The 8,793-nt window shown below is 40.2% G+C and overlaps 1 protein-coding gene across 2 annotated transcripts in view; it reads left to right on the plus strand.

The window, feature by feature from the left end:
- The first annotated feature begins 8,310 nt into the window (after positions 1-8,310).
- Positions 8,311-8,793, plus strand: part of LOC142345334 (uncharacterized) — a 33,026-nt gene continuing 32,543 nt past the window's right edge. Inside the window, exon 1 of one of the 2 annotated variants that reach the window (XM_075397335.1) lies at positions 8,311-8,386. The gene's annotated coding sequence lies outside the window, so the exon portion shown is untranslated. Of the gene's footprint in view, positions 8,405-8,793 lie in introns of both variants that reach the window. The other variant, XM_075397334.1, reaches the window with a different exon arrangement.

An 8,793-nucleotide genomic window follows, 5' to 3' on the forward strand; every position in this document is an offset into this window, starting at 1 on the left:
CTTGACAAATGAAGTAGTCAATTTCAATCAGTTCTATTCTAGGGCGTAAAACTCAGATGAAAGAGAAGCTGTGTTCATCCTCAAATATACAAAAAACCAAACAAGATGATGGATACCAGAATGGACTTCTATAGAATAAAGACATCACACTACCCGACAATTACTTCTTGACAAGATTTTACAGACAGGCACTGCAACAGAGGTTGGACAGGGACACCAATTGAGAGAGCGCTACGAAGAAACAATGAAAAAAGATTTTGAAAAAAACTTCAGTGAATCTGAAGACGCCAGTCACAGGCACCCAGTTCGGTAATATCTTTGTCAACCAGTGATCTACCAAAAATGAGCCAGAAAAATCGCAAAGACAAACGCTGCTTCGAATATAAAAGAATCTCACTTGACGATGCTTTGCAGAGAGGTTCGGAACTACTTCGCAACCTGCATGTCCTTCTTTTTCGCTTCAGACGGTACTCAATTGCAATCAGAGCGTACCTGGAGGCAACCATTTGCAGATTGGCATCCAATCACAATTGTTGATGGTGGAGTTCGACAGCATGTCTTCAATCCCAGTTCCTTGATGCATGATTTTAAACATCAACTCAACTTGTTAATTTCACATGACAATTTCACTCATGCCTCAATCAGTACAATTGCTACCATAGTGTATCTGAAGACATCCAACGACGATGGATCTTCCACATCACAATTTGTGACCAAGAAAACAAAAGTTGCATCAACCAAACAGCTGAGCATTCCAATGCTAAAATTGGCAGCGACAAAAATTGGAGCAAAGCTAGCTGGGTTCAGTGAGAGCGATATATAGAACCATAATTTCAAAACAATTTTTTGAACAGACAGCAGTGCTACACTTTGTTGGATCCAGTCCAAGCAGACATTTGCCATCAGATTGACCAAAATTTACGAGAATTCCAACCAAGAAAACTGGAGACACATCCCCGGAAAGGTGAATCAACCTGACCAAGGTACACGAGACCGAACCTCATCATACATCCCAAAGCTATGGCCTAAATCACCGGACTTTCTGGGCACACCTTAAGATCCCTGGAATTTCTCCGAGGGCACCGACCCCGCATGTGCGTTACATAAGCGAGACAACTTCGGACGCCTCTCAAAAAGATTGAAAATTTTTCAACTCGGAGTTGACAACTCAATTCTATCAGAATGGTGTTCCAGGCATTTAGACACCTCAAGGCAAAAGTCCGCACGAAAAGACAAAACGAGTTAACTGAGATCCCCAACACTGAGAAATTTTCATCAGATGAGACCAGGAGCAAGGAACTATCTCATACCAATTTTCTTTCACGAGTTTTTCTCAGGAACAATTTCCTAAGTGTTGAAGAGAAGCAATCTTGAGAAATGAGACAAGCTGATGCCTTGAAAAAAATTCAGTGAAACTGAAGACGCCAGTCGCAGGCACCCAGTTCGGTAATATCTTTGTCAACCAGTGATCTACCAAAAATGAGCCAGAAAAATCGCAAAGACTCAAACGCTGCTTCGAATATAAAAGAATCTCACTTGACGATGTTTTGCAGAGAGGTTCGGAACTACTTCGCAACCTGCATGTCCTTCTTCTTCGCTTCAGACAGTACTCAATTACAATCAGAGCGTACCTGGAGGCAACCATTTGCAGATTGGCATCTAATCATAAGACCAGGACAACCTAAGTTATCTGTGTACCAAGGAAAGGATTGCAATGAAAAGATCTTGAAATAAAATGAACTCATGTTTTGTACATTTTCATCTTTTTGTACAATTTTTGTTCTTCAGAAGTGGATAATCGACCACAAACAAGAGAATCCAGGTGCATGCATATCAATCTTGCAGAAGTTCCACATGGATGGTTTTCTGCAGACCTAGCCTTCAGAAGAGGAGGCTCAAAGAATTTAAGAGAATATCAATACTGTTCTGCAGACGGGATGATTCAATTTGTCAAAGCCCCTAGGCAACAAACAAACCGCTTTCAAAAGTTTTGAGGAAGAAGACAAGACAGAAGTGAACATTCAAACGATCCTTGATCAGACGATGGACCCCTGGGCGGACCTGCTGATGTTCCCAAAAAAAGGTTCTCTACAGAGAGGACAACAACTGACTCAAATGAGGATGCAATGAATAGCTGCTTCTCTGTACAATCCAGTCGGAGCAATTTTGCTTCTTTGTACAATCCAGTTGGAACGATCCATCAAAATTAGATACCTTTTCCAGAAATTCAATAGAGAAGTTAGAAACTGAGATCGACCAGTGTCAGAATGCTACCAACTTGAACTAAAATTGTCGATGGTGGAGTTCGACAGCATGACTTCAATCCCAGTTCCTTGATGCATGATTCTAAACATCAACTCAACTTGTTAATTTCACATGACACTTTCACTCATGCCTCAATCAGTGCAATTGCTACCATAGTGTATCTGAAGACATCCAACGACGATGGATCTTCCACATCACAATTTGTGACCAAGAAAACAAAAGTTGCATCAACCAAACAGCTGAGCATTCCAATGCTGTAATTGGCAGCGACAAAAATTGGAGCAAAGCTAGCTGGGTTCAGTGAGAGCGATATATAGAACCATAATTTCAAAACAATTTTTTGAACAGACAGCAGTGCTACACTTTGTTGGATCCAGTCCAAGCAGACAGTTGCCATCAGATTGACCAAAATTTACGAGAATTCCAAACAAGAAAACTGTAGACACATCCCCGGAAAGGTGAATCAACCTGACCAAGGTACACGAGACCGAACCTCATCATACATCCCAAAGCTATGGCTTAAATCACCGGACTTTCTGGGCACACCTTAAGATCCCTGGAATTTCTCCGAGGGCACCGACCCCGCATGTGCGTTACATAAGCGAGACAACTTCGGACGCCTCTCAAAAAGATTGAAAATTTTTCAACTCGGAGTTGACAACTCAATTCTATCAGAATGGTGTTCCAGGCATTTAGACACCTCAAGGCAAAAGTCCGCACGAAAAGACAAAACGAGTTAACTGAGATCCCCAACACTGAGAAATTTTCATCAGATGAGACCAGGAGCAAGGAACTATCTCATACCAATTTTCTTTCACGAGTTTTTCTCAGGAACAATTTCCTAAGTGTTGAAGAGAAGCAATCTTGAGAAATGAGACAAGCTGATGCCTTGAAAAAAATTCAGTGAAACTGAAGACGCCAGTCGCAGGCACCCAGTTCGGTAATATCTTTGTCAACCAGTGATCTACCAAAAATGAACCAGAAAAATCGCAAAGACTCAAACGCTGCTTCGAATATAAAAGAATTTCATTGACGATGCTTTGCAGAGAGGTTCGGAACTACTTCGCAACCTGCATGTCCTTCTTCTTCGCTTCAGACAGTACTCAATTGCAATCAGAGCGTACCTGGAGGCAACCATTTGCAGATTGGCATCTAATCATAAGACCAGGACAACCTAAGTTATCTGTGTACCAAGGAAAGGATTGCAATGAAAAGATCTTGAAATAAAATGAACTCATGTTTTGTACATGTTCATCTTTTTGTACAATTTTTGTTCTTCAGAAGTGGATAATCGACCACAAACAAGAGAATCCAGGTGCATGCATATCAATCTTGCAGAAGTTCCACATGGATGGTTTTCTGCAGACCTAGCCTTCTGAAGAGGAGGCCCAAAGAATTTAAGAGAATATCAATACTGTTCTGCAGACGGGATGATTCAATTTGTCAAAGCCCCTAAGCAACAAACAAACCGCTTTCAAAAGTTTTGAGGAAGAAGACAAGACAGAAGTGAACATTCAAACGATCCTTGATCAGAAGATGGACCCCTGGGCGGACCTGCTGATGTTCCCAAAAAAAGGTTCTCTACAGAGAGGACAACAACTGACTCAAATGAGGATGCAATGAATAGCTGCTTCTCTGTACAATCCAGTCGGAGCAATTTTGCTTCTTTGTACAATCCAGTTGGAACGATCCATCAAAATTAGATACCTTTTCCAGAAATTCAATAGAGAAGTTAGAAACTGAGATCGACCAGTGTCAGAATGCTACCAACTTGAACTAAAATTGTCGATGGTGGAGTTCGACAGTATGACTTCAATCCCAGTTCCTTGATGCATGATTCTAAACATCAACTCAACTTGTTAATTTCACATGACACTTTCACTCATGCCTCAATCAGTGCAATTGCTACCATAGTGTATCTGAAGACATCCAACGACGATGGATCTTCCACATCACAATTTGTGACCAAGAAAACAAAAGTTGCATCAACCAAACAGCTGAGCATTCCAATGCTGTAATTGGCAGCGACAAAAATTGGAGCAAAGCTAGCTGGGTTCAGTGAGAGCGATATATGGAACCATAATTTCAAAGCAATTTTTTGAACAGACAGCAGTGGTACACTTTGTTGGATCCAGTCCAAGCAGACAATTGCCATCAGATTGACTAAAATTTACAAGAATTCCAAACAAGAAAACTGGAGACACATCCTCGGAAAGGTGAATCAACCTGACCAAGGTACACGAGACCGCACCTCATCATACATCCCAAAGCTATGGCCTTAATCACCGGACTTTCTTGACATACCTGAAGATCCCTGGAATTTCTCAGAGGTCACCGACCCCGCATGTGCGTTACATAAGCGAGACAACTTCGGACGCCTCTCAAAAAGATTGAAAATTTTTCAACTCGGAGTTGACGACTCAATTCTATCAGAATGGTGTTCCAGGCATTTAGAGACCTCAAGGCAAATGTCCGCACGAAAAGACAAAACGAGTTAACTGAGATCCCCAACACTGACAAATTTTCATCAGATGAGACCAGGAGCAAGGAACTATCTCATACCAATTTTCTTTCACGAGTTTTTCTCAGGAACAATTTCCTAAGTGTTGAAGAGAAGCAATCTTGAGAAATGAGACAAGCTGATGCCTTTCGCGCCTCTTACGGATTTTTAGGGTAAGAGGAAGACTCGACATGGCACCACTAAGCTACAGTGCCGCACCGCACCTCTTCATACATCCCAAAGCTATGGCCTAAATCACCGGTCTTTCTGGGCACACCTTAAGATCCCTGGAATTTCTCCGAGGGCACCGAACCCGCATGTGCGTTACATAAGCGAGACAACTTCAGACGACTCTCAAAAAGATTGAAAATTTTTCAACTCGGAGTTGACTACTCAATTCTATCAGAATGGTGTTCCAGGCATTTAGACACCTCAAGGCAAAAGTCCGCACGAAAAGAAAAAACGAGTTAACGGAGATCCACAACAATAAAAAATTTTCATCAGATGAGACCAGGAGCAAGGAACTATCTCATTCCAATTTTCTAACACGAGTTTTTCTCAGGAACAATTTCCTAAGTGTTGAAGAGAAGCAATCTTGAGAAATGAGACAAGCTGATGCCTTTCGCGCCTCTTACGGATTTTGAGGGTAAGAGGAAGACTCGACAGGGCACCACTAAGCTACAGTTCGAATATTAAAGCAGGCACAAAATTAAAGGGTGGATGATTGAAAAGGCACACCATGGTTGTGGTAATCAGGGCGTGGAACATGTGTAAGTCAACTGCATCAGACTTTTCTGACGATTGGCTCGAGAAAAGTGCTGAGATGTTTGGGGAGTTACTGTTTCATTTGCAGACGATGGAGGACAGACAACGTGAAACCAAAGAGCGCTGATCTGCCGGACTTTTTGTCCATACCGAAATGAATATGTTGGGATCTTTCTGCATTGAGGACAAGAGACAAGGCACTCAGGTGCACTACGTCTACATGTTCATACGACTTCTCACCAGAGCTGTCCACTTAGAAGTATGTCATGATATCTCATTGGGCAGCTACAGATTTGTATCAGGACGTTATTACTCTAACCTCATTATGTGTGACAATGAAAAAATTTTTGTTGGAACCAGCCCAACAAAAAAATTAAAATTACAGAGAAACTGGCAGCCAGAAAACAAGTACCTCAGAATGCAATTGGCTCAACAGAACATTCAGTGGACTTTCAATTGAAATTTTTATTGAAAGAGTGTGAGAGAGTCTTATACTGACCGCAAATAAGAGTCCAATGATAGTGCTGGGCGGCTGAAAACTAACACTCTCACTTTTCCAGTGCTACATTCTTTGTGCTTACGTTTTCATCCCGATTATTGACATTTTGTTACCAGGAGTGTAGAAACGCAAATTTACTGTATACGTTTTTCTAACACACCCCCCCCCCCCGCCCCCACACACACCATACATTTCCGTGCTTTCAAAAACCTTCATTTCCCGAGTCCAATACCCCAAACTATTTCCATTGACGCGCATTATATTTGTTGATCTTATTTAAGAAGTCAGAAGTGGTTGACATTCACTTTCAATATTTAAAGCAAGGGATTTCCCCTTTTTTGCCTGAGCTTATGTGTCCATGGCTTCAATTATAATGTGTATATATATATATATATATATATATATATATATATATATATATATACATATACATATATATATATATATATATATATATATATATATAGATCTTGTGTTACTACAATGAGTGTGTTTCTCAGAATAACAAAATATTGTTGAGAAGGTGTCTTGGTACGCAAGACTAATGCCAAAAAGCTTAAACAGAATTGGACATTCCCATCTGAGAGAATTATCTTGTTTCTTCCTACATAATGAGCAAAAGGTGTCGTTTCCTAAGGTGTCGCACTTGCAAATTTTTGGCGGAAAATCTTACTGGCGGACGAAGTGCTTTATGTTTCTGTCAGAAACTTGAAAATTCTTACAAGATATAATTCACAGGATGAAGGGAGGCATATCTTCTAAGAGTCTTCTAATCCCATTCTTTAACTTTTAAGAACTTTGTAGGTGGAATAGTTAATTTGTAAAAACTTCCAGTATAAAAATGTTTTTGGAAATATAACTTGCAGAGCGACGTATTGCTTCGTATGGATTTTCAATGAACTTGCAATTTTTTTCAAGATAAGTAATGGAATTAATCCAAAAACCACCTATCATTCGCCAAATTGTGATAGACCACTGATGCACGTCTCCATTGATCTTCGTCTTGCTTATTTACTTTACAGATCATTACGGAAATACAGGGTAAATCATAAAATACCAGGAAGGGATCAGAAAGTTAAAAGTACTTTCCTTAGTTGAGAAATTTTTGGTTTTCAAACATAATAAATCGTCGGTATCGTCATTTTTAAGCAGACACGACAAAATTTCCTATGAGTTTTTTTTCGATATCCTTGTTTTTAGTCGGTCGGTATTTAACATAAGAAGGATTCGGTCTTTTTTAAACGTACGAGAGATTCAGTATCATCCGTTTAAACTTAACACCAAACACCAAAATGTTTTGAACTCCGAGTCTGAAAAGCAGATTAGCTCAGCGGACCGACCAACTTCTCTAAGAAGAAAAAGCAAACTTTTCCATGAAAAACCGACGATTCCTTACGTCTAAAACCGAACATACCGACATTCTCTTACTTTTAAATATCGAAAACACCGAATCTCTTTTGCGTCAAAAAACGACCATACGGGATCTTTCTTATGCTTGAAACCAACGATACCGAACAAACCGATCATACCGAAACTTTCTTACGTACGTTTCAAACCGATACCAAAAGATACCAAAGAATTCTTACAATTTTTGTTGTTTTTGTTCGGTCTTCTCAACTAGTGTTGTTATGACCCGGGTTGAGAAAATGCGACGAAATCTACGCAAGAAGCGTCGTTTTTTTTGTCGAATTTTGTCGATTCTGTCGGTTTTTTTATGTAGGCAATGACAATTAACGTCATTTTTGTCGGTGTTGTCGGTAATTGACGTAAGAAGTGTCCATTAGCGTAGTTCTTGTCGGTATTGTCAGTCTCAATTCATCTTAATTACAAAAAAACTCTTAAATACAAAAGGACTGTCATTTTGTAAGATTTTTAGAACGAAAAAAAACCGACGATTCTTACGTTTAAATACCGACGAAAACCGATCAAAACGACGAAAAAAACGTAAGGACTTTGATCGGTTATGGCGAAGTAAAACCGACAAAAACCGTCAATTCTTATGTTTGAATTCAACGAAAATCTCAGCAAGGGAATGATTCAAAATTGTTTAACTTAACGTGTCGTTGAAAAATGAGACCTTACCGCTACAACATGAGCTATCAATCTTACCTTAAATATACAAAAATGCTGCTATAATCTTGAGTGTTTGTGTGTGTGGGGGGGGGGGGGGGAGGAGGAGGTAATTGCAATGACCACACTATTTCATGGTGGTTCTAGAGTTCACGTTCTGCGGGTCTTCGAGATACTCTAACCAGCATTCTACTGGCGATGTTTCAGTAGTGCGATTTTCCACTTGGGGAAGTTTCGTTGTACAAAGCACGTGAATATTTATGCTAAAAAACCAAGAAGCAACTCAAGTTGTATGCTTTGGAAATGTATAACTTCGAAATGCATATTTGAAGCCGGATAGACATATACAGAACCCCAATGACCTTGAAAACAACCCATCAGCAACTCCATGCATGGAGTGTACCATTTTTGGATTTATTCAATATTCAATTCTGTCACCCTCAGATTATTGGGCATATAACTTTGGGTCTTTCCCCCCACCCCCAATCATGGTAAATATACCATAATGGGGGGGCTATATTTTCATGGGGGGCTATAATGGGAAAGACCCATAACTTTTTACGCCCCCAGCACACGAACACGTGCGACTTTTACTTCGTAACGTTCTATATACAATGTCAATTGATTTATGAGTGGGCGGCGGGGGGGGGGGGGGGGTGAAAATGTGGAAAGGATGTGGTCAACTGTGATTGAT

The sequence above is a fragment of the Convolutriloba macropyga genome, chromosome 9 (genome assembly GCF_964194025.1).
Source record: "Convolutriloba macropyga chromosome 9, txConMacr16.3, whole genome shotgun sequence".
NCBI classification, from domain to species: domain Eukaryota; kingdom Metazoa; phylum Xenacoelomorpha; order Acoela; family Convolutidae; genus Convolutriloba; species Convolutriloba macropyga.